This window comes from Leptodactylus fuscus, chromosome 7 (assembly GCF_031893055.1).
Source record: "Leptodactylus fuscus isolate aLepFus1 chromosome 7, aLepFus1.hap2, whole genome shotgun sequence".
In the NCBI taxonomy this organism is placed as follows: Eukaryota; Metazoa; Chordata; class Amphibia; order Anura; family Leptodactylidae; genus Leptodactylus; species Leptodactylus fuscus.
Window position 1 is genome coordinate 28000975 of NC_134271.1, and position 27877 is coordinate 28028851.

General features: G+C 42.5%; 2 protein-coding genes across 5 annotated transcripts in view; one reads left to right on the plus strand and one right to left on the minus strand.

Moving 5' to 3' along the window:
• Positions 1-27877, plus strand: part of MACROD1 (mono-ADP ribosylhydrolase 1) — a 496680-nt gene that overhangs the window by 310246 nt on the left and 158557 nt on the right. The gene's annotated exons all lie outside the window — the stretch shown is intronic.
• FLRT1 (fibronectin leucine rich transmembrane protein 1) overlaps positions 1-27877 on the minus strand; it is a 150137-nt gene that overhangs the window by 38910 nt on the left and 83350 nt on the right. For 2 of the 3 annotated variants that reach the window (XM_075281497.1, XM_075281500.1), the window contains exon 2: positions 23671-24335. The gene's annotated coding sequence lies outside the window, so the exon portion shown is untranslated. Of the gene's footprint in view, positions 1-23670; positions 24336-25963; positions 26261-27877 lie in introns of those variants that run through there. The other variant, XM_075281498.1, reaches the window with a different exon arrangement.

The window sequence follows — 27877 nt, forward strand, 5'->3', positions numbered from 1 at the left end:
AGGCCTTTCAATGTTCCTCCAGCTACCGCGGCTCATATGCCAGAAGCTAACCAACCTAACCAAGCATAGCCGCACATTCAGATCTGCCACTTCCCGCCAAGCACACAATGAGAATATTCTGCTTCATATTAGATGGCAGTTTCCTGTATTTTAAGAGCAAATAGTTACACAAACTAGGTACATAAAAAACAAAAAACACTGATGGCCTCTCCAAGCCATCTGTGAGATCGGTGTCATCCACTTCATCCATATCATCAATGAGGCCCTGGTGGTGAGACACCCTCATGGACGTGAGCGTTGGAGATCTCCGCAGTATCACCACCCCTTCATTCATATCATTAATGAGGTCCTAGTGGTGGGACACCCTCATGGACGTGAGCGTTGGAGGTCTCCGCAGTATCACCACCCCTTCATTCATATCATCAATGAGGTCCTGGTGGTGGGATACCCTCATGGATGTGATCATTGGAGGTCTCTGCAGTGTCTCCACCCCTTCATTCATATCATTAATGAGGTCCTGGTGGTGGGACACCCTCATGGATGTGATCATTGGAGGTCTCCGCAGTATCGCCAGCCCTTCATTCATATCATCAATGAGGTCCTGGTGGTGGGACACCCTCATGGTTGTGATCATTGGAGGTCTCTGCAGTGTCACCACCCCTTCGTTCATATCATTAATGAGGCTCTGGTGGTGGGACACCCTCATGGACGTGAGCGTTGGAGATCTCCGCAGTATCACCACCCCTTCGTTCATATCATTAATGAGGCTCTGGTGGTGGGACACCCTCATGGGTTTGGGATCCTCCATCAGTTACACGCTGACCATCAATGTGATTGTATGTAAAAGCCCTTCACCTTACTTGCTCCCATATGCAGAGTCCCTTAGTGACGTTTTTTGTACTATTTAACCCCCTAGATGCCAACAACTAATATGCATGTCACTGGATTTTAATCGTAGGGTTATGTCATTAAAGAGAAAATAAATAATAAAAAGCCAAATTTAAATCAAACAAATCATCCTGAACATTAATTACTGTGGCGCTGCCTTATACATTAATCATGCGAGCCTCCCATCCTCTCTATGTAATTACCAGCACACGCACGCCAAGCCTGAGCGCTCAGTCAGCTGCACAGACTTCATTTAATCACAACGGATAAGGCCTGGGCTCGCAGACTCGGGAAGAGAAGGGAGAGGTGTATGTCAGATTATATGAGGCAATTGAAGGAATATTATATTGAGAGCGATAAAATGAGCTGTAAAGGACAGAAATTAGAAGACCAATATTAGAGTAAATATAAAAGAGCAAATAGCTTTACGAGGTAAAAGGAGGAGCGAGTCTACTCTGCAGTGTCAGCAGACTGGCCTGCAAGAGAAGCCATTGTCGAAACGTCTGCACGATAAGCCATTATACTGTAGTATACCCACAGACACGTAGGCTGCACCTGCAATAGCACCGCGGATTTTCTCAGACTAATACATGGTATACGGTCATATCCACCCGAGCTAATATGGTTGAGAAGCATATGTGTATATGGAGTGGCATTAAGGAATTGTGTTAACAGAGAAGTAGGGTATAATGGTAGCAATTTTGATAGAATAAGTGTATATATATCTAGCATAATGTCCAAGCTGGAGCTTTATGGTACAGCCAAATAGTACATGAAAAGTTTCCATCTGAACAAGCAGCAACAAAGTGTCATCTGAACAAATTCTATCCACAGACTGCTGGGAATGTTCTGTGCAGAAATGGTTGGAAATTATGCTGCAGATCTGCATAAAAACCTGAAAAATGATCTTACCTTCAGTGTCTGCTCCAGTGCAAGACTTCTCTGGTCCCCTGCTAGTCTCCATGCACCTGGCCTCCAGAAATAGCATGTTGTCACGTATCGCTGCTGCAGGGGTCACATGGGACAACATCATCTTCTCACTGGAGTCCTAGTGACAGGGACCAGCAGGGGTCAAAGCATTGTTGCCCCTGGAGCAGGAACGTCATTGCTGGAGGCCAAGTGTACAGAGCCCATCAGGGGACCAAAGAAGCAATGACAGGTCTGCTCTAGTGACAACACTTATTTGGCCCTCTGGTAGTCTTTGTTCTCCTGATCTCTGGAAATAACCCCACAGTGGTCACTGGTGGCCGAGTAACCGAGACAGTCAGAGGGTCAGAGTTGCATTGCTATGGAAATGTCTGTGGAGTCAGTGGGTTCTTTTTATTTGGAGATGTAGAAGCAAACAGATGCCTAACCTATTTACTAAGCTCCAATGCAGAATAGGTAACCGCACTCCCTACTTACTAAGTGCTATCTGTAATACTGGGGTCTGCCTGTGTTATAGAGAAGTCTTTGGACGCGCCAATGCCCACCTCTGCCCCCCTGGAAACAAGTCATACAATTTGGTGCAGCTTTCTCTGGATTTGTTGCAGGACTGTTTGTGCGGCTGTTCTGTTACCCATGGACGTACCCTTACTTTTAAGTTTCTAGCTTGTATTTGTGGTTGTGATATACTGTAGTATAAGAAATATAGAATGTGTGGCCCTGGTGGAGAGGGCTAAAGTAAATGTCACAAGTGATCAGAGTAAATAACCCAAGACCTAGATGGAGTTTTCCAGATTGTATTGACCTGGTAAATATCACCTAATGTAGCGACTCCGGTATCCGAACCAGTTAAAGTGTAAGACAGTTATCCTATATACTCTTCCTTTATTCCTCCAGGGTCCTGGTAATAAATAGAACTCTATGGGTGGGGGTTGTTGCTTAGAAAGCAGCAGGTTGATCAGCTAACAAGGCCCAGCGGAGTAATGTGTGCTCAGTTTACATCATCCTTTCATCACCCTGATCCACCCTTATCCTCACTGGTGTAGTGCGAGCGCCACCGCTACCTGCTCCTCGTATCTGGGCTCCAGGATCACGCCGAATGTCTGATCAGAAGGAAGGCGGCAAGCAGATATTGTACTGTTACCATGGAGACACCACTGTCTTATGGTGATTTTTTTTTACATAAAATCACCATCTCTTCAGTAAAGACGGAGTATATTATTATTGGAATCCTAGAAGACATACTTTATAAACAGTAGCTATATAAGATGTGGTGATAACAACTAGTAGTGAAATATATTGAAACTCTATATACCAGGCAGATCTCCGAGTGTCCCAGCAAGACTTGTAGTTCACATTACCAACCATATAATGGCATTGGGGCTGGTGCACACTTGCCTGACAGCTGCCACTGGCAGTCTCTTCCGGCACCACCAGACTGCCGATATCTCATGTAGCTTTAGGTCCAATATTCTGTATTGATTAATTCCTTAATTCATCTTTATGGTGGTTCAGATTTTTGATACAGCCCTTCATATCTCCTACACAGATTTAACATCCAAAAATAAATTGCTGACACTAGGGGGAGCTCTCAATAACACAACCACATGCAATAAGCTCCTAAGCTCCCCCTTGTGGCTACCAATAGAAGTCTGGATTTTATGATTGGCCGCTCCAGCCTGTGTTCCCCGCTCATGGGGCATACACCAGACCCGTCCATCTAAAGCCTCCACTGAAAGCCACTGCACATATTAGATTACAATCCAGAGTGATGGGACCATCACCATTTTAAGACCACAGCACCATGATGAAGGTGGCAATAGAAGGACGTTGGCGCTGAACCACTAGTGGCTACATGTTAGTACTGCTTCTCTATCGCGTGCAGCACTTTCATGGCTAAGTTATAAAGAAGCTCATTACAAAATGTTTTTGGAAAGATAATGCTAACTCAGCTGCTATGTTGTAGCAGTACAATGTGTTTCATCTGCATCCATACATTGTGAGCCCTTTCATGATGGGCAGCTATGTCATGTGATCCCAGTCTGCCAGTGTAGACAAGTGGTCACTCACTGTTGTATATAAGATGTCCTGCAGATGACTACGGCATCACTTATGAAATCCCTATTAGCAGTCTCAGCACCAAGCAGGACCCTCCTTGTTCCTCTATATGTTCCTGCAGTGTTGTTGATGATACCATCTCTGTCTTATCTAAGGGAGAAGGAGTGCAATGATACATAAGTAAGTCCATACAGTGATTCACACTACCTGTCTATAACATCTGTGTGTGTTGTGTGCAGAATCTCCAGTGTATTTCTATAAGCCCCTTGCTTGAAAAAGCTTACAGGGAGTAGAAAACAGGGGAGTCGGGCTGAACCAACAAAGGAATACACCGAGGCTCCTCAGTGTGACTTAGAAGATCCCTTCACTGTCTCTGCAAAGTCAGCGACATGTTGGGAAAGGTAGGCAGCACTAGGGAAACCATATGAGAGAGATTAAAACGGATATAGACACAAGTCTATCTCCTATCTATCTATCTATCTATCTATCTATCTATCTATCTATCTATTATCTCTCTATCTCTCTATCTCCTATCTATCTATCTATCTCCTATCTATCACTATGATAGAGTGATTCAATAATCTTAGGCCATTATAGGTTTTACAGCTTTGTTTGAGAAAATAAAAAAAAAAGAAATTTAGATGAACCCCTGTAGAAAAAAAACACTACACCAAATAGTCTTCAAGGGTGAACATTATCTTTAAACTGAAGTCTTGAAAAACAGAACAAAGTAAAAAATTTGCAACAAAAGAGCGTGATTGCTTCTCGGCGGGCGCTTGTAACCACATTAAAAACTCTGACCAAAGCAACGGAAACTGTAGCTGAGATTTTGCAAGTGTAATGAAATGTCATGTCTACTCTATAGACCTTTAAAGAAGACCTTTCATGTCCTCATTCCTATGCGGTTTTATATACCGCTAGAAAGCAGACAGTGCGCTGAATTGTCATCGCTGGTGTGCGGAATGCCCAAACCCTCCCATTCCCGGGCAGTATTTGTCCATAGACTTGTACTGGGGGATGTTCCTTACAGCCTAGCATCATCACTGGACGGTAAGGAAGGCCCCCTCTGACAGTACAAGGCTATGGAAGAATACTGCCAGGCCGGGACGCGTTCCTTACTGCCCAGCGATGATGCTAGACTGTGAGGAACGCCTTCTGACAGTGGGGAGATATCGGTGCTGAAATTAACGGAACTGATAACTCCAGCCCGGGGCACATAATGGGAAAGACACTTTCTGGTGGTATATAAAACCGCAAACGCTAAAGGACATGAAAGGTTGTAGCTGACCCTACATGAAGTGTTATACCTCTATCTTGCTTTGTTTGCCAAGTAGAGTTTTTAAGCACTGATAAAAGCTAGATAATTATTTTAGAAGTCTCCCTGTGTATATAAACCCAGAGCGAGCAGCTCCAAGCTGGAAGGAGCTGAAAACCTGGAAGTGGAGGGAGAGGAGACAAGAAGGCAATAGAAATCCTGAGATGAGAAAACCCCTTTAATTTGGCTTTAAATCATTAAAAAAAAAAAAAAAAAAAAAAAAAGGGTATCTCATGTCATGATGACATGGTAGAAATTTGATCCAGTTGCCAAGACCCCACCTAGTGCTGAAGCCAAATGTCAGAAGTGCTCAGCTAAGCCCACCTTGGGCTTTCCTCATGAAGCTGAAGATTAACTCCTAGACTACTAAGGCCTTGTCTCCTGTTGACAAGGGAATCTGAGAAAAGTCTATTACCTCCGTATTATATTTTATAGGCTCCTGTATAGCTAGTCTTGTACTACGGCCATTATTCAATGCATAACTGATAGTATTAGATGCATCATGTAATGGTCAAGAACTTTTATCAAGCTTTGCATGAATTACTAGTGATGGGAAATACCTTGCAGTATATAGTCTCAGAGGAAAATGCTTCTTTCTCCACTTATCAGGTTATTTTCCTTTCTCCCACCTACACTGACATTCACTCAGAAATCCATACTGAATCAGTCTTGCTTTCTCCGGACTGACTGAAGCTCAAAAAAGTAGTCAAAGATTCAAAGTAAAAATGTATATATAAATCTATGGCATGTGGAGAAGTGAGTTAAAGTCCAGTGAGAGAGAGACCAGGGCAGCTGCAGCTAATAGGAAGTTTCTCTCCTGCACCAAGTGCTTTACTCACATCAGTACAGGTCAGTATTTCTTTATATACAGATGTGGCAGAGTTAACTCGAACTTGTACAATCAATTAAAGTGGAGCAGTGAGGTATCTTATCACAGATAAGACACAACAGACATAACCAATGAAATGACATTGGAAAAAAACATTTAATGACTTTTCATAAGTTTTGTTGTCTTGTGTGATAAGATACAGTGGGGCAAAAAAGTATTTAGTCAGTCACCAATAGTGCAAGTTCCACCACTTAAAAAGATGAGAGGCGTCTGTAATTTACATCATAGGTAGACCTCAACTATGAGAGACAAAATGAGAAAACAAATCCAGAAAATCACATTGTCTGATTTTGTAAGAATTTATTTGCAAATTATGGTGGAAAATAAGTATTTGGTCACCTACAAAATTTCATCTCAATACTTTGTTATATATCCTTTGTTGGCAATGACAGAGGTCAAACGTTTTCTGTAAGTCTTCACAAGGTTGGCACACACTGTTGTTGGTATGTTGGCCCATTCCTCCATGCAGATCTCCTCTAGAGCAGTGATGTTTTGGGGCTGTCGCTTGGCAACACGGACTTTCAACTCCCTCCAAAGGTTTTCTATGGGGTTGAGATCTGGAGACTGGCTAGGCCACTCCAGGACCTTGAAATGCTTCTTACAAAGCCACTCCTTCGTTGCCCTGGCGGTGTGCTTTGGATCATTGTCATGTTGAAAGACCCAGCCACGTTTCATCTTCAATGCCCTTGCTGATGGAAGGAGGTTTGCACTCAAAATCTCACGACACATGGCCCCATTCATTCTTTCATGTACCCGGATCAGTCGTCCTGGCCCCTTTGCAGAGAAACAGCCCCAAAGCATGATGTTTCCACCCCCATGCTTCACAGTAGGTATGGTGTTTGATGGATGCAACTCAGTATTCTTTTTCCTCCAAACACGAAAAGTTGTGTTTCTACCAAACAGTTCCAGTTTGGTTTCATCAGACCATAGGACATTCTCCCAATACTCTTCTGGATCATCCAAATGCTCTCTAGCAAACTTCAGATGGGCCCGGACATGTACTGGCTTAAGCATTGGGACACGTCTGGCACTGCAGGATCTGAGTCCCTGGCGGCGTAGTGTGTTACTGATGGTAGGCTTTGTTACATTGATCCCAGCTCTCTGCAGTTCATTCACTAGGTCCCCCCGCGTGGTTCTGGGATTTTTGCTCACCGTTCTTGTGATCATTTTGACCCCACGGGGTGAGATTTTGCGTGGAGCCCCAGAGCGAGGGAGATTATCAGTGGTCTTGTATGTCTTCCATTTTCTAATTATTGCTCCCACAGTTGATTTCTTCAATCCAAGCTGGTTGCCTATTGCAGATTCAGTCTTCCCAGCCTGGTGCAGGGCTACAATTTTGTTTTTGGTGTCCTTTGACAGCTCTTTGGTCTTCACCATAGTGGAGTTTGGAGTCTGACTGTTTGAGGGTGTGCACAGGTGTCTTTTTATACTGATAACAAGTTTAAACAGGTGCCATTACTACAGGTAATGAGTGGAGGAAAGAGGAGACTCTTAAAGAAGAAGTTACAGGTCTGTGAGAGCCAGAAATCTTGATTGTTTGTAGGTGACCAAATACTTATTTTCCACCATAATTTGCAAATAAATTCTTACAAAATCAGACAAAGTGATTTTCTGGATTTTTTTTTCTCATTTTGTCTCTCATAGTTGAGGTCTACCTTTGATGTAAATTACAGACGCCTCTCATCTTTTTAAGTGGTGGAACTTGCACTATTGGTGACTGACTAAATACTTTTTTGCCCCACTGTATCTCGCTGCAGCCATTTAACCAATTGCAGAAGTTCGAGTTACATCTGTATGTCCTCTAGAATCTGGCACTTTTGAGTGAAAGTTATAAAGCAGATTCTCCTTTACTTTCTGTGTGCTGTCTATGGCAGACATAATAGCAGGAAGGCTCCACTTACCAACTTTGATCATTTAACTTTGGATTTCTACAATCCCTTTAACATTTACAAAATACTGCCCAGAAAATCCAAGCTAATAAAGGCCATTCAGAATAAAGAGGAATGAGGCAATTCAGAATAAATAACATGAATACTTAAAAGAGGACCCGTCGCCTGCTCTGATGGCTTCTCTTTTACTTGTATTTTCCATAATATGGAACTTTTTTTTATTGCAAATGGGTGTGGCCAACTGTGGGGGTGTCCTCAGTCCTATCATTGATTCCAGTATCAGATTGTGTATAGACACACCCCTTTGTATAAAGGAAATGGTAACACCCACTTGTCAATTCGCTCATATTGTTTCCAGTGTCAGATTGTGTAAAGAACACACCCCTTTGTATAAGGGAATGGTAACACCCACTTGTCAATTCACTCATATTGATTCCAGTGTCAGATTGTGTATAGACACACCCCTTTGTATAATGGAAATGGTAACACCCACTTGTCAATTCACTCATAAACATTCAGGAAGAATAACAGAGGAACGGGATAATCTATTTAGTGAAGCAGACATGTCGTGAGATCAGACAAGCGTTACATGGCTCTGGTAGATGTATACTGGTAGTAGAGCCTCAGTATATAATACACATTCAGATCATGAGCTCGGCTTTCATGCTTGTTAACAATAGTGATCAATATATTCCTATAATAAATATTTTAGCATTGCTTGCTGGAGGGCTCAAACAAAAACTACAGCTCAGGCAGCTGTGTAAAAAAACCAAGAAACAGCACGATAGATGGCGACGCTAAGTATTAGCATCATTTCGAGCAGCTGCCGATTTGATATATGTCTTCCAAGATAAGCACTACATGAATTCATTTTTGTTACTACACTGTTAATATGACAAGTGTGGCCACTATCATTTATATTACACAATGTACAGAACCAGAGGGATCATTAAATATCTCCATACTGTCAGGAGGGTCCGCATCCTAAAATATCACGTACACCGCAATAGCAGTAGTGAAACCAGCCCATGTGCTGAAATATGTGCCCCCCTGTTATCTACCCCCACTATGTGGCTCCAATGGTTTTATGCTTCAGAGCCTAATGTCTAATCAGTTAATGTCCGAATCCTTAAAGGGAGTGTGACACCAGAACTGAGGATATCCAGACCCCGCAGAGTCACATGATACAGTTGTGAATCGGGGTTTCCCTTGTCGAGATAAGGATGTTGTTACTTACCTCTCTGGGACAATGGAAATGCCCTCAATGCTCTAAAGAACTCAATTGTTTATTGACAAAAATGGAGATATCTCAGCAATGGAGGCTCCGATATACAAGGGGAAAACACCATCCGATTCACGTGACCCTAACCAAGGCTGGGTGATATACTGGGTTCTGGTGACACTGAATAGGCAAAACCAAGTAGAGACCAGGAGAAAACTGGGCAGCATCGGAAATGAATCAGTGCTGGGATGAGTGAGAGTAAGGACCTTGTTATGTTGGGATTTCCAGTTATAGATAAATGTATATTTCCCTATCAAACCCTGTTACAGTAGAGGACAGTGCCCAAGGCAGATGCCCGCCCTGGTCCATGCCCTGCACATACTGCAAAAAGCATATGTGAGTTAAAAGGAGTCTATCAGCAGAATACAGAATATTGGCCCAGCCCTACAGATACGTCAGGGTCACCTGAATCAAGCAGTGTTTCCCCTTATGAACTGGCACCCCTGTTACTGAGATATTACGTCTTTTGCCAATATGGAAATTAACTCTTTGGAGTAAAGAGCGCATTCTTCTTGCTCCAAAGACATAAGCATCAATGCCCTTCTAACTCTGAAGAGCTCATTTGTGTAGTGATAAAAAGGGATAACATCTCGACAATGGAGACAGCGATTCACAAGGGGAAAAACTACTCTGATTCCGGTGACCCCAACCTATCCGCAGGGCTGGTGTTGGACACCCTTTTAAGTCTAGAAAAACTGACAGCAGTAGCTAAAAACTGTACAAGGCACGACTGTACATCAACACGTTATATGTGAGATACCCCATGGGGAAAAATCACAAATGCACTTTGTGAATCCGCCCTAGTCCTACTTTAGTAAGATAATGCACACGCTAGGTTCTCTATATGTCAAATGGGATCCACATCCTCTATTTGTACTTTGGTTAGAAATGCATACTTCAGCTAATGTAATAAAAATCATTCAACCTATATATGTTGTAAATGTCAAGTGCAATAAACTACACCGCTGGTCCCTCTCATGAAAAACTAACAAGTAATATAGGACAAAAACATAAAATGAAGCTGACTGAAGGGCGCTTTACTCAGCATTGATGGCGGGAGGGCTCTAGAGTCACGTTTTATGGCTCCCACCTGCACATTTTTGGTTTTGCACTCTTAAAGGAGCTCCATACTGTACATAGACGATGCTTTTCTTCCCTTCATCTCTTCCTTTCCTTTGGTCGTATGGTTATTTATAATGGCCTGGAGATATTTAGATTTCATTCCAATGACATAAAGCTCACAGATTTTTCTAATCCAGAAGAGTCCTTGTTAAAGGAATACTAAACCTAAAAGTCCACAAAAAATATCCCAGCTATTCCTCTCTTCAACTCCTGGTCCTATTTTCTCTTATATTATTAGTAAAACTGAGAAATCTATAAAATAAAAAATAAAAGTTTCCATGTCACAAGAGCTCAGCTATACCTCCCCCTTCCTGATCACTTTCCTGCGACAGATTGCAAGACAACTGGCTGGAGCCACTGCCCCCTCCTTGCCTAATCTCACAGGTAATTACATGTGCAATGGGGGCTGGATTTAGTATAGTCAGGCTATAAGGGAAGGGGGGGAGGTAAGGAACCACCTAGGGATTGGATCGCTGGTTTTGATCACGTGACTCTGGTTTGGAACCATCGAGAGTCTGCTAGATGAAATAAGTGAACCTTAACTCCCTGAACAACCCCCCCCCCCCCCTTAAGTCTTTCCCCCTTGATCTACAGCCAAAGATGGAGTAGATCAGCAGGAGAATGCCCCCTGTTGTCTCTACTGGATTTCTACAAGAACGTTTGTTTCAGGAACGTGTAGAAAATGCTGCGGACTGACCAACAGTGAAGTCAGTGAATCTCCTGTCTACTTGGATCACTTATTTGTAGGTTTAGTGTTCTTTTAAGCTGCACAAGGTACGGTCTACTTGTCTAGAACTGAAGCTATTGCTTTGTACAGACTTTATACCACAGTCCTGCAAAGATATGTCACATAACGGTCCGGATCTGTCCAAAAATAATTGTCTTCAAGCTTTGTAGTTCCCAATGGACCTATAAAGCCACATCCATGTTTCTGATTCTTTCCAGTTGCTTTGTATAGTCATGTAGAACTTGGCAACCTATAGAAATGATTCTATGATAATTATTATTTTTCTTTATTAACGCTCCCCGGTAATACACCGCCCACACAGTTTCTCACTATGTACAAGTCTTATCTACTTCATGAAGAAGTACACAAGGGGAGAATAACATGTCATCTGTTATAAAACAATAGATCATTATCTCTCTCCGTAGAGAACATTACGTTTTTTTCACTTCGAATAGAATTGAGAAATCACATTATATGATGTTCCTACCACTCGATTTCTTTCCTGGGAAAACAATTCATGTTATAGTAACGATAATAGATCAGGTATAATATATAATACACTTCAGCTTAGCAGAGGTGATACATGCTATCGTATCTGTTAGTGAACTTGTACACAGCGCCGCATTTATCTATAGATAAGTCCTATAGGCAGACATAACAATAAACCCTTACCCAATGGATATCGATGATCACAAAACCACCAGGGGGATGTATTAGTCCATCTACGCCAGTCTTCTGACATAGGTGGGGGTAACTGTGGTGCCACATCATTCGTTCTGCACCTTGCTCACCGTTTTTGGGAAGATAGTGGGGAGGGCCGGGATGCCTGGGTCTGACATATATATTACAACTAGGGTTGAGCGATTGGGATTGGAAAAGATCGGCGATCGAGTAAATTTCGCAATCGGAATTCCGACCCGATCTTTTCCAGTGGGATCGAGGTCGGAGATTATTTCAAGATCCGCTCAACCCTCAAGAGACTTTTCCCATAGAGAAGCAATGACTAGGGTTGAGGATCGGGATCGGAAAAGATCGGATGCCAATCAGCGATTGAGCAAATTTCTCGCGATCAGGATCGGCTGGAAAATGATCGGAAATCGGATTTTGAAATCGATCCTGAAATCTCAAGATCGGCTCAACCCTAATTACAACCAGAAAACCAATGGGAGTTGTTTGGGAAATCTATGACTGTTCCTGGCTGGTGCAGTGTCAGGTACAGGAGAGTGCGCCTACTAAGAGGCCATAGCCACTTAATTCAGAGACGCCTTACCCTAGTCTCCTAACCCCCTTCCCCCACACACATGCACTCTCCGTTTGACCAAGCATGCATAGCTTCTCCATGAGGAATAAGCTGCTGCCCGACACTTCTGGTAGAGAAGACTTTTAAGGATTTTAAGTGGTTGTCCAGGAACAGGCCCAAGTCTGGTGTAACATTAAAAAAATGTTTACTGCTATAGTCTATTCAGTCGTGTGGCGTGCCTCGGTGATCATATGGGGCGCTGGGCTTCCAAGGATCAAGGCATGCTGTGCAACATAATGGAATACAGTGAGAGACAACGGAGGGACAGGTGAGTGTTTGGGGTTTTTTTGTTTTTGTTTTATGTTACACATGAACAAGGTCCCTTAGTAGTTTGTCATGGACAATCCCTTAAAATATAAGTGCCCCATCCACATTTCCTTCCCCTATAACTACCATCACAGGAGAATGGGCTCCCATACACAGTTAGTCAGTCAGTTTTGCCCAAAACTATGGATTTGGGCAATGTTTTTATCTCCTATATCACCAGCAGTCATATCCTTCAGAAGTATTTGCAGTGTGTATGTGTACCTACATGGTACATTACTGTTGCCTCCTGACTCCCCATATAAATCTTCTCATACAGGTTTATTCCAGTATAGACCAACCCCTATGGATACGCAGGGCCTTTGCACCTCTATCCCTGAATTTTCCTCTGATGGCCGAAAACAAAAGGATCTTAACAGGATTCCCGCATGCCAGATCCATCTCTCCTCAACCTGCCTCTCCCTCTTGCCATCCATTAATCGGTGGATTTATCCCAGTAGACCTCAAATATGATAAATCCATTGTGATACCGTGTTAGCCAAAATTTCAGTAAACTGCATGAAATATTCTTAAGACTCCATGGTGAAAGTCCTGCAACCTTCACTTCATCTACGTATTTATATTTTGGGGAAGCGTCACGTAAAATTGACAACATTTTTGATGTGGAGGCCATAAAGGTAGGGGAAAAAAAATTCAATTGCATTGCAATATCTCATAACATAATATAACATGCAATTTTAATACAACCCTAGGGAACGTGTATGTGATAATATAACTCCATAGGAATATCTCACCAACTATTCTCCAGATGGGATTCATATTACTGAATATCCTTCACTTCACAAGCTGTAAATGTCACATATTTGTCTTTCTTCATATCTAGGAATGTAATTTATGGAGATATCTCCAGGAAATGATAAAATAATGGCCAAATCTAACAAAGACGATTGTCTTCTATCTTCTAGACAAGTGTGAGAATGTGACATTGGTGATATAAGCAATGCTCTGGTAAATAGAAATATCGATGGTCGGAGATCATGGACTTCGCCAGTCTTTTTTTAGCACATCTATCCCTGATATAAGATCAGTTATTGTGGATGACCCTTTAAGCATACAGTTTCTTGATGAGCTTCTTTTTCAAAATCCCCCCTCAAAAAAAAAAAAATTTAAAAAAAATCTGTATTTGCCGTTTCATCATAGGTGTCTTTTCTTTAGTCTGCAGTGCGATAAACTTATAGGGAATGCGTCACCAACAGAGGTCTAATTTTTAAACATTTTTTCTATATATTTGGGCTTTTTTTTATATTTTTTGGGTCACACCTATAGTGACCCATCATGGCATTCCCCACTGACAATACAAGATGTCACAGTTAATCTACGCAGATAATATACCGCTAGGAGTCGCACTACCAGCACAAGGTGCAGACTGATAAATCCTGCCAAAAATATGGACTGAAACTCGGCCATGTAAATGAGTCTTTAGAGCTAATTTTGGAGTTTGAAAAAAAAGTTACTGACACCGGCTTCAAAATAAAATTAGTATTTTTAATTATACTATACATATTTTAACATTAATATGATGGATTATATATATATATATATATATATATATATATATATATATATATATATATATATATATATATTTTGTTTTCTAATTATTTTTACTAGATTTTGTGTATTAGAGGAGTTTTGCAGCTTCTACCTGACTATGACTGCCAGGGCGGGTTCACACCTGCGCCCAGTCTCCGCTTTGTGGGTTTCCGTCTTCTGCCTGAGAACCTGGACAGGAGATGGAAACCCAGCAGTCAGTGTCCGCCCATGAGCATCTTCTGGTCTCTGCGGCGAAACTGTTTTTTTTTTGTTTTTTTTTAACCAGACAGTAAGTCCTGCATGTCTGACTTTGTATCCGGTTAAAAAAAATGGTTTTGCCGCGGCGACCAAAAGACGCTCACGGGTGGACACTTTGCAAAACCATTCAAATGAATGGGTAAACCATTCAAATGAATGGGTTTGAAAACTGACTGCCGGTTTCTGTCTCCTGTCCAGTTTCTAAGGCAGAAGACGGAAACCTGCAAAGCGGAGATCAGGCGCAGGTGTGAACCTGCCCTCAGCTGTTTATGAAGAGGTTGGAATCGGACCAGTATTCAGGGTCAGGCTGTGGGAAGATTTGGTAGTCAGAGTCCATCACATCCCTGGATATAATAATAGTAATGTTATTGTGTAACTGGGCTGTCTGAAAAGGTAAAAGAATTAGGCTAACAGCAGAAAATGTACTAAAATAATATAATAAGGAAATACTTGCTTGGTAAATCCCTGCCACCCCAGAGGACCTTGGCGGGTTTTGTTTACATGCACATAATGTATTTATATTACAATGAAATACTAAGGCCCAGAAAATAATAGATGATGACATTATTTTGGCAACATACTTGACTGAATTTGCTGGGAATGTCCCAAATTTCTTCAAGTCGGGCATTTCCTGGTTAACTCGACACCAAGCCCCACCCAAAAATGTTTAATTGTTGGTAAGTATGTACCCCTGAGGTGGGCTATGTCTGTCACATCCTACTAATATTATAAATGTGAAAGTTTGTGTGTCTGTTAATCACGCAAAAACATCTGAACGGATTTGGATGAAATTTAACACATAGATAGTTTGTAACCTCGATTAACACATAGGCTACTTTTTATCCCGGTAAATGACATGGCTTCACAACTGTTAGGAATTTATGTTGATATACTATTTTAAATTGCAGAACAATTCAGCTAATTGCATTTTGCGGTTAACGCCTGCTCTGTTATCTGTCTATGTAAACTCACAGATAACACCGAGTCCATTCTGTACAAGCTTTTGCATATTATCTGATCTGCTCCAGTGCTGAGACACTGAGATGGGAAAACCCCTTTAATCCAAATTGGCAGTTTCTCAATTTTAACATGCCATGAAAACGAAAATCTAATGTGTTGCAAAATTCTCAAAAAACAAGAGCTATGAAGGAAGCCAGAAGTCAACAGAGGTCTCCTCAAGTGGAACTGAGGAGATTTGAGCAAGCTAGGTGACAAACGGCTCTTAGAGCAGCTGAAATGCCAGAGCAGGCGGATTATTGAATTCAACAACACACTCATTATATGTCATCCCAGCAAGCTGCTGAGATGCCGCAACAATCACCGTCACGGCGTGAGGAACAATTTCAGCGGCAGGACAGCTTGAGAGCTACCGTAACGCCGGAGCAGGCAGATCATCAACACCAACAACAAGCTCATTATATGGCGTCCCAACTGGCTGCTGAGATGCCGGAACAATCACAGGCACGGTGCCAGGAACAAGTTAAGCGTCAGGCCAGCTTGAGAACTGCTGATCGGTGGAAAAGGCAATTTTTTTTTTATTAATCACGCATTTTTCATTTCTCTCTCACAGTTAGGGATCCTTAGGAAGTTGACAAAAATTCATTGTATAAGAAACTGACTGTAATGTACAATAAAAAAAAAGAGGAAGTAAAAAAAAATAAAGTGCTGAGAAAAATTGTTCACCCAAACACTATGTAAAGCCGGCGTAAATCAGCGGGAGGCGTCGCTGTTGGCCTTGTTGATATACTGATGGCCCTGGAAAAAGTCACACATTAATAATAGTTGTCACTCTAACCTTTTACTGAAATAAGGGCAAGGGAGAATCTTGCTGACCAGCGTGGGCATAAATGGGTGTCATTGTGTATTTAGTGTGTGTAACAAGTTCCCTGCCAAGTACTTCATCACAAAAAGCTTTCCCTTTGATTTATACCTCTTGATATTCTCCAGTACACCCCAAGAAAACCATCTCCCTAGTAAATCATGAGCTCTCCTAACTTTACTTCTCTCACATCTACCTCCGGCAACTCTAAATCTCTGCATTTCCTCCTCACAGCAGATGCTTCTCAGCCTCCATATGCTTCTACATTGATTAAATATCTTGTAAGAAATTCTCCCCAAAATGCCCATAAAAGCGAATTTATGCTCAAATTCAAGGATGCGACTAATAAACGCTGATATGTTACCATGTTAATACCACGAAGAGGCGACTAACAAGAAAAGATTGCGACGAGGCGTAAAACAAACTTTTATTGGGAAATAATTGACAAATACTGGACACCTCTGTACTTACCATAAACCATATTTAAGCACTCCTGTTAACCTTAAACTCCTCACTAGCAAAGAAAATATGTGCATTTTTATTCCCGCTATTGATTTGTAACAAGTCTCAGGCAAATTTTCTTCAGCGCTAATAGAGCGGCTTGTAGCGGTCCTCGTAAAAATCTCTATAAAGACGTTGTAATGGACATTTGCACCCTGTCTTCATTCTCTTGCTCCACAGCTTTTTATAAGCTCACTAGTGCTAGTTCACATATCTCCTATGCGTCTTGGAATAGTAAGATCTCTGAAAATGACACACTTGGGGGTATTTATGCCACAAAATAGGCATAGACATGGTGCAAATTTGGCGCACAAACCCAGTTTGATGGTTTTCCACTCCCCTTGTCGCTTTTTAAGACACTGGGTGAAGCAGGGTGGGTATCAAGGCAGGCCAGGGCACTTCAGCCCATCAGATTTACTATAACTCCCACCAGAAAATGGGTCATAGCTGACATCTATCCCAGTTCCTTGGATAGCATAGGATTTAGGGTTCAGGACCCATTGTGGTTCCGGTCCAAATCCAGAGCAAGATTCCAGAAAACAGGTCCACTTATATTCTAAAACCAGGCCAGAATCCCTGTTGTAGGCAAGAGAGTTATACAAAAGCTAGGGTCAAAATCCAGAAGAGTACAGGAATCAAGTCCAAGAGGTTACAGATAAAGCCGAATCAGCAAGAGAATGTTAATCCAAGAGAGTAAGCCAAGTCAGTAAACCATGAGATCAGGGGAACAAAGAGCCTGGACAACTAAGGCAATCACAGGCACCCGAGTAAAGAAAAGTTCCAAGTTAAAATACCCCATCCCAGTCCTTGGATCAGATACTGAAGCCCTGACTAGCTCTTCTGTATCTCAAGCTTCTGACTAGCTAAGCAGACCCAGCCAAAGTTTGACTGGTAGGAATAGTAAACATAAAGCAATGCAGCAGTACAGAATCACCCGCAGTACTGCGGAACAGAAAAGAATGAAGAATCCTGGCCAGACAGGTAGATGCACAGGAATTTAGATTCCTGCCGTTCCCTTTTATACTTGAGGACTTAGTTCAATGTCTGATAATAAATCCATCATGTCAAAATGTCATCCAGTACTCTTGTTACTGTCAGCCTAGATTACTACATAGGGGATTCTTCAGCAAACAAGTGCCCTACAATCTCGGTGACAAACTTAGTCTAGGCTTGACTGGACCTCTCTGATTCTCCAGTGTCGTCAACCATCAGGCCTAGATGCAAGGGGTTGAGGACAAGATTGCAGGACACTTACCTGCCAAGGGCAGGCAGGGAACATATTTATTTGTGTTGTAGTAATATGTGTAGGTAGTGTCCTTAGGTCATAATGTAGTGCAGGAGTATAGTCACATTATCTCATGTAAAATATCATCTGAGCCGTGTAGTCACAGCTGGGAAATGTTCTATAATTCAATGTATATGAAACCAATCTGGATGTGAGGAGTCATTTACATACAATAAGATGCAAACTAAAGCCTAGTTATATGATACAATCATAGTATAAGGCCTGTGGTCATATATATGTATAGTATAGTGCAGAAATCTCACTTCTCTGGATCCAAAGGTTTATGTGAATATTCCATATCCCAGCAGGATTGGATGCCAGACCTGTTACATCTGGATTATTATCATATTACATGCGATTTCCATATACAGGAGCTTCTGTTAGCTGTATATGTGCCTGCACCGAATGCATGTGCTGTCTGTCTGGTGCAGGAACAGGCGACAAAATGGTCATGTCAGAGTGTAAAATATTTCCATTATTACTGTGAGACAAGTGGTGGTTCAGCATTGGCACTGGGCAGGTGCTGGCTGCAGCACCACACATTGTAAGGCATGATGAACAGGAAGGGAAAAAGACATGACTGGGAAGGAACGCAGGTTACAAGACGTCTTATCTTTACCTTATGCACATAAAAATCATCTCAACTGCAAGGATATTATATTATGAAAGTGTCCTGTGACCCAGATACTGCCAGCTAGCCAAGACAGTATATACTTAAGAAACCGACAAGCTATAAATATGTCAGTAGGACAGGAGAATATCAGAGCACCATGACCAATGGCAATGTATATACATAGAGCCAGTCTGCAGGACTATACTGTTCAGTAGTAAAGTAAGAAGACCATGGCAGGCAGCTGTACAATCCACCGCACTCCGGCAACTACTACCACATACTGACCACTATATTACTATTATGCCCCCACTACTACGAGTGGCCCAGGCAATGTAGTCTTTACAGCCCTGGCCAGCTTCTGCCCACAAGTGTAGGAGATGGAGACTGTCAGCAGGCTTGGGTGATCTAAGGATGCCCCATTAATGTTAGAAATTGTATCACCCCTTTAAGGATAGCCCATCAATATTCCAGAGGTGGATAGCCCCTTTAAGGGAGCGTTCAGTGGTGTGTCTGGCACTGTTGGACTGCAGACTATAATATGCAGGGCTTATTAACAAGGTAATTTCTTGCTAAAATGTGTCTTATAGTCCAAAAAATATAGCGTGTCTCGTGCCTCTATGGCAGTGGTCACCAACATGACACCACCCTGTGACTATGAGAGGGGTGAGCTGCAGGTTGGGGACCACTGCTCTGTAGTAACACATATATTGTATTGTATTGTACACAATTCCATGAACATGTCTACTTTCTGTAAGTCACCCGGTGTGAGGAATAGTGTCATTATTATAATCGATAACATATAACCCATATCGCTCATTGTCATTGTGATCTCTGCAACTCGCTACTATTCAGTCTTCCCGTCAATAACTCTCCCATCTCCAATCTATTCTGCCGGACTCGGCTTTCTGTCCACCCGCTACACGGATATCTCTGCCCTGTCCGGTCACTGCTTGTCCATCCAACACACAATACAATCGAAACTTACTAAACTTACTACTCTCACCCACAAAACTCTCCACACTGCCTCACCTTCTTCCGCTATCTCTGTCTCCCTCCCTAGCTCTACTTTCTGCAGTCTGACATCCTCCATTGTCCCAACCTTCTAAAGCCATCCAGAAGACTTTGCTTGTGCTGCACCAATGCTCTAGAATGCACTACCCTAGAAAGTATAGTTCCCAATATCACCATCTTTATTTTGGCTAGTCTCTCACTCTTCTTAATCTACTTTTCTACATTTAATCCCCCCAACCCTCTTTCTACATTTCACCCACCAGTAGCCCCTACACACTGCATGTATCCTATGGCTCATAAGTAATCGTCTGAAAATCTGGCAAGCTCTGGTTGTTATTGAGTCGGGACAATATACAAGGAATGTTATTTCTTCCATTTATATTTATATTTTAAGAGCCACAAGATGGCCATCTATGTGATAAGAACACGAATGCTGTGGCAATTCCTTATTCATTTACACCACTATTTTGGCTTAATAAAGTTGTAATTTTGCAGTTTGTGACTTTTTAATGCCACCTGCCATTGTTACAAGGTTTGGGGCTTTTCTTTGCACCTTCCTCACATTTTCCAAACTAGAGCCAGACGTTATAATCCCCGCCATCTTTGTGGCGAAAAAAAAAAATAATCCAGAAATCTATGCCAGCGAGGAGCTAGTATAATTTTTAACCAAGGCGCAACTCCTGGAAAATTCACCTCATCAGGAATTAAACAATTCCTCCACCACCGCAGGGGGCATCAAGACTGGAGTACAGTATGCTGGTCTTCAGGCTATTGTGAAGGGCTTTCATGCCTCGTAGATGTGCAGTATTATATACACGATACACACCCCAGTGCTGACTATATTGGTGCCGTTAGTTTTGCGACATATCAGAAAGGCCGGCCTTAAAGCCTAGCCCATCGCTGGGATGTGAAGAACATCCCCATGACCGTACTCTTCACTAGCCTTGTCCTGTCAGGGGTGTCGTCCTCACAGTCCAGCGATGATGCTCGGCTATGAGTCACTGGCTTTTTAATAAACTGTGGAAAAATACAGGGGTCAGTCCTTTGGCCTACCGAATCCACAGCCCTATTAAATACGCAGCACGGCCTGTCTTTTACAAGTCACAGCCCTTATAGGTCAATCCTTGATGTCTCAGTAGGTCTGAAAGGTCCTCACAAACGTGTCCTCTCCTTCTCTAGTTATCGGTATCTTCTGCCCCCAAGGCAGAGCAATCCTATAACCCATGTATACCTGACAGATGGACATGGGCTAGTTTACCAAAGATTAATGAGCTAATGCCGACTCCAGACACGTTTTGTGTTATCCCCACATGTTCTCATGTGATCGCCGTCTGGAAGGAGACTCTTGCAGTCTTTCAGGTTTGTTTTTCGAGCCCTTTCATTCCTGCTTGTTGTTTTCCCAGTTGACATGGCTCGCTGTAAGATTTCTGATTCCATCCACCAGTGATGTCTCTCATACTTAATACTGAAATGTCAGGGAAATGATATGGGCTCTGACTGCTGTGTTAATGTACTTCTACTCTCATGTGACACTTCATGAAGAATCACATCTGTACACCGAGATGACATTAGCAGGGAAGTGTCTCTATGAAGTGCTGTACAATCGGAGACATGTAAAAGTCATTGTTATTTGTCACCTCCGGTTATTACCTGCTCGGTAATTTGGTACATGGAAGTTCCTGGTGCGGCGGCGCGAGGCCACAGTTATTGCAGCCCTTCTGTATAGTAAGTAACAAATAAATCCTAATAGTATCAGTGGCTTCATTGTGTATAGAGACTATATAAACAGAGCAATTGCCTATGGCTGGCCATATACATTCTCCCTACACATGCACACTCACTTTGGCCAAGCATGCATGTATTCTAGATGGGGAGAAAGTTACTTGCAGACACCTGGTGATGGTTTATCTCTCCAAGAACAATAGGATTTGGCAAATTGAAATCCAACATGCCTATTCCTTCTTGGTCCAACATCTGCCATCGCTGAGACCACTATATACATTATATAGTAAGCTGGTCCCACCAAATTTGTCAGGTTCTGCTAATACACGTCTAATGTGTATGGCCAGGTGAAAGCCTAGCATCAGTCTCTAGTATCCTTAGGCATACCTTACCTAGTATGTATGTACACTTGACTATCCAATATCCCGAACTTCGAAGAAAGTATTCATTTCCTGCTACTTATATGGAGCCAAAATATTTGCTGCTGTCCGAGACTTGCGTCATATATGGGGGAGGAAAGATTGACATCGTACATTGGAGGGGTTGTGTGTGTGTGTGTGTGTGTGTGTGTAAGGTTTTCAGGACATGCCCCTCACAGCATAGCCATGTTCTTTTGACGCTCCCACACTGTCTCCTGTTACCCCAAGTGTCCCCTTATCCCAACATTAATGTTCCCCATATATAAATTATGTCCACTTATGTTAATAATCTCCCCACCCCCCAAAAGGATATTCCCCCAGAACCTCCGCACAGTATAATTTCCCCCTTGATGCCCCTACACAGTGACATGGCCCTCGGTGCTCACACATTGTGATGCTTCCCCTCGGTACCCCTACATTGTATAATAGACCACACAATGTAACAGGCCCTTCAGTACCCCCAGTACTATTTAATGGCCCCTTCAGTACCCCCAACACCATTTAATGGCCCCTACACAGTTCAATGACCCTTCAGTCCCCCTAGACTCCAATACTCCTCTGCCCTATTATTTCTCTGCTCCGGGCACTGAGTTGTAATATCTTGTGTGACTAGAGCAGAGCTATAGGCTTGTGGCCACCATGTTGGAGAGTGGTAGGGCAGGAAGCTGCTGGTTTCCTGCTCTACACATAGATTAGGATGGCCAGGACACCTTTGTAAGACCTATACTTTTAACAGCAATCAAAATTGGGGAGAACCAGCTACCCATGGCCATCAGTAGTCTGAGACGCACTCTTTCTGCACCTGTCTTGACATACTTTAGTACTATAATGCCATGTCCTTCCTTTGTGTTCCCCTGTAGCTTCCGGCCATTGTGGTCCCTACATGCAACTGCTGCTCTGCTGTCACCGTGTCCTTCACTTACTGCAGCTTTTGGTCCCACAGTGACCGCCAGGAGCAGAAGGGGAAGTGACTTGGCCGATCAACAGGTGGTCTAACAAGGTGGCGGCCATTTTGTGACAGCACAGAGGGACTTAACCACAACAGAGTTCATTCTGTAATATTACACCCTGTTGTCCATCACATTTTACATTTGTAAGGGTCACTTTATGCCACATTCTGGAATGCAAAGAGGCAACAAGAGGACCTGGAGAAGAAGTACACGATCTGGGAGATGGGGGAACAGCAAATATACAGTGTATGCTACCGGTACCATGTTATACACGCACTCACTCATTCATTCAATCATTCATTCACTCACTCATATTTCATACGTGATGTTTTTTATATACCTGGATATTTTTTCCCTTCACTCCTGCCTTTATTCCATGACTACCATATCTCTTTATGACCCCAGATCACTAGCAGCACTTAACCAAGTTAAGAAGCAATAGAGCCAGTGTACATAAAGTAAAGCTCACTCTCACTTTTGTTCAATTACTATTACTTTCCATTATCCTTTGAGCTTTTTTGCTTTTTTTTTTCCCCCTTTCAATGACTTTCCTTTCATCTAGTTTTTTTCTGGAATGACTCTACATAGACATCGCAGCTCCATGCAGTTATTGTTCTTTGTTGTGGCCATTGTATGCTACAATTGATCACGCCATTGGCTAACCATCATCATTATACTATAATATAATATCTGTTTTTTTCGTTATATGAACTGATGTACTTTTTATGTCCTTTTTAAACCAGAAACATTAACAAATACCTTCCGCTTCTTAAATCCCTCAATGTAGATATATATATCTGCAGTCCCAGTGCAAGCACCTAATCCCCCATCATGCACGTACCTCTTAGAGAAAGACTGAAGGCATCTGTATGTTGCTATTCACCTGTCTTCATCAGTAGTTGTTTTTTTCCATCTCACATCCCTGAAATTTGTAAATCCAACAAAGGGTGATAAATAGAAAATAGTGCAATCCACAGGAGGTGTCTCCCCTGCACCCGACAGGGCTTATTCCACCGTCCGGATCAGTAAACTGAATTAAAGCATTTCTTCCTTTTGCTTTGTGTCCCCCTTTTCAGTAGAAAAAAAATAATTTTCTATTATTTCAGCCCTCCTATTCCTTCTCTTTACAGCAGTGAGTGATCCTGCTTCATGGCAGGGCACAGACGGAGGGGGCAGGGTTGAACGTATAGAATAAGTGCAATGTTGCGTGACCGGCAGAATCCGAGGGACTTTTCACCAGAACGTATTCACAGACAAGTAGCGGTGGTTTGATCTTTCTCCCCAGAATAAGGGGGGGGCATGAGGAATCTTTCTTCCTGATATATCACTACTTGACAACATCAAGTACTTATTTGACTTTTTTTGGTGAAGGGGGGGAAAACTGGTGACACGTTATATCTGGAAGAGCGTGGAAGGAAGACGTTGAACTCCACTTAGGTTTTCATTTTATAATCCCATGGAAAACCATGCAGTGATGTTGTGGCTTCCTGACGGGCTGAATAATACCTGGATGGAAAGGAAAAAGAATAAGATGCTGGTTAACAAGGCTGAAACAATCCGGTGTAACGTAACCTTTGCTCATGCGATAATAAGATGTTTACAGCGTGTTGTGGTATTGTTAATTCTGCTAATTACTCTCTTCTTCGTCAATGAGTCCATGCCCTAAATCCTATTACTTTGTAATATATTGCTTACAATTGTGTCGTGTTGTGTCTGGCGCTACACAAACCTCTGAAAGACAATGAGCAAATAGTTAGTGCTAATAAGAAGGTATTGTGACAGATTAATGCACCCCCGTCGTGAATATGCTAAACGTGGGAACGCTAAAAAAAAAACAATCTACAAAACAACCGATACACAGGTGAAAAGATAAAAGCCTCACTAGCTACTTTTTGGTACCGCAGCTCTTGTTTTGCAGACTATAGATCACCTGAATGGCACAGAACTCCTACCTACACAAGTCATACCGCCATACCCTCATCTCTAAAGACAAAGACGTTCAAGTGTTTTATGCCGCGTGTGTGGAGTTGACTTATTTTTAGTTAGCTGGCCCTTTTTGTCGTCTTTCACACAACACAACATCACACACACACACCAGCCATGAATTGCGAGATGTGGCAGATATAACAGAGCCCAGAGGCATACACACAATGTAAAAAAAAAAAAAAACCAAGCTGACGAGAGAAGGAGAGAATGATAGAAAAGAGAGGGAGGGAGAAGAGAAGTGAGAACAGACAGTGCTGTCTATGCGCTGTGAACCCAAGTAACGTCTCGGTCTAATTAAACTTCTTGGTAATAACGTGTACAATTGTCAGATGAACCGAAATATAAGTGTAGGAGCTCCTAATGTGTTAACAGAAGGTGGGGAAAGAGGCAAGATAGCGAAATAGACTGGTTTTGATACTTGTTAAGCTTTGCAGGCTTCTTAATGAGGTGAGAGGCGGCAGAAGCAGACGTGAGGAGACACCAAAGCCAAGAGAGTGGAGTTAGTCCCTTTACGTAAAAATTAGAGCCCACCATTATGGGGTCAGTGCGGGGGGCCGATCCTGGGTATGGGCAGAGAAAGACAAGATTCACAGGTGAAGCTCTAGCGTGGAATAGGAGGGGATAGAAAGGCAAAAAACGCAGGCAATAGTGGGCGTTCTGCTCTCTTCTGCCGGAACAGAAGCATGAAATGGCCATAGGAGTGTAAAGTGGAGCGAACAGTAAGAAATTCTCAATAAGTCATGTGAGGTAAGGCGAGGAGTTAAAGGAGAAGCTGGCCTGTGAATTAAGGTCCATTATATGGATATATATATGGATATATGTGTATACAACGAACCAAGAGAAGTTCTCCATACGACAAACAAAAATGGCAAAATTATGACCTTGTATCTGATGGCGGACACAATGATAGAAAGCTCCATATCTACAAGGAATGCTTATAAGGCGTATGTGATAATGAATAGTTTATGGGGCATTCGCGGACTGAGCCTCAGAAGTAGTTAGAAGAATCAGTTTTATGGCGCAATAGAACAGGTACGTAAGGAATATGAAAATCTGGCATCAGACCAGAGACTTTCCTGTAAAACGCATTCAGACGGAAATAAATGCAGAGATATGAGGAAGGAAATATAGAAAGGCATCTTTCTCACCGCTCTTATACATCGCAGTGCAGAAGCCCTGGTAGACAGGAGACGGCTTTCATATACTGTAGATAAATAGCTTGCTTCCTCGGTCCAATCGCATCCCTGAATCAGCCCCCCTCCATTCATGCACCCCAATGAAAATAGTGACCACACTTGGTAGTTTGACCCTTCCCCCCCTTAGGGTAACCTCTCAGGGGAGTAAATAAAGATTGTATTGAATAGCGGGGCACGCTCGTGAAATGCATTAGAGCAAAAGCATAGAGAAAGGGAGGAGGAGAGAGACCGAGAACAGGAGGAGGAGAGAAGGAGGGAGGGAGAAGAAAGGAGCAGAAGGAATAGAGAGAGCGAGAGAGGCTGAAAATGGTCCTAGAAATAAGAAGATAGATGGAAATAAAAAAACTTAAGCAAGATAATAGTGCCGAGGGTGACCTATCTGTATCATGTAGGGTCATGTGCAATGGGGCATTCGCTTAAAGGGACATGGAATTACTCCATACAGAAATTCTATATATTACTAGGCTGACACATAGTATGAGTTCTCCAACAATATTCAACTGATATCTTGAGGAAATCAACACAATCTGTTCATGTATTGAGGCCAGAGGACACGCTGGAAAGCCGGAGATTTACAGCAGAATCTTAGTTTCCTAGCAATAGTGTATAAAATAGTGACTTGTTATAGGACTTATATTGTATGTTACGTTACAGCAGCACTAAATAACCTCCCTCCGCAGGTGGAGCAGACCTTACACAAGTGTAACAATAATAATGTGCGTCCTGCTTGTCCATGGACCCGAGCAGACCACTCTGAGCCCAACAAACAGTCCAATGGTCAGGTGACAAATGAGCAAGCGCTTGTATGACGGCTGTCCACACAGTGTCTGCAGGCAATAATATGGTAGTTTGTCTGTACCCATGTAAACTGGGGAAGTGCTCCTGACATCGAAAAAGTATAGATAGACCTGCAAGTCATTGATCGGCGCTTGTTATGGGTAGAGAATCTGGCAGTGTGAACAGACCCTTAGGTTACATGCACAAGTAAAAGCGTATATTGCATACTAAAATCTACGCCAAAACCGCATGTGGATTTTGTCTTGGATTTGACATTTTTGACATCTGCCCCAAAAAACTGTATGAAGAATTCTCATGTTGCAGAAAATCTGCAACGTGGGAGAAATTAATCTATGCAGTTTTCTGCCATAGATGTGTAATAATGTGCTGGATCTTTGTCCTTTCATGCCATATGATCCTCCACCTTGCCATGTTCTGAGAATCACGGGGACGCCTCTGCCCAAGATATTTATTATAAAGTCTAGTTCACACGGGGCAAAATGCTCAGGATTTTGACGCGGAATCCGCATCATAATCTCACTCAAAAACCGCCTCCCATTGATTTCAATTCATTCATTTCCGTTTTCCGCAAGCTGCCCTTTCTTCAGGCAGATTCAGCCGCGGACGTCTGCCTCGCGACACCACCCTCCATACTAGGCTCATTCATTTGGGCCTAATCCGGAGTGGAGTGCCGCGACGGGATGCCAGTGCACTGCAGCGGCATCTGTGATTGAATGTGTACACGCGGAACTCCATGTGAACTAGCCCTAACTCTCACCAGTTTTCTGGAAAAAAAATCCAAGCCAGTCCCTGACTAATGTAGACTTCCATTCTGGTGCACAGGAGGGGAGTGTTCCTGTTTTAGTAAGGGGACTCAGCCTCTTGATAAATTGGGTGCACCCTGCACTTGTCTTTACTAAGCCTGGTGTATGAAATGCCAGTGTTCTGTCCTATCAGACCCATGTAAATCTAAGGGTCCTTTTATACGGGCAATTAACAATCACCGATTAAATGATAGAGTATCACGATTGACAACTGTTAAAGGGAATGTCGCCCTAATCCAGCGTATTAATCTAGCCTTGAAGATAT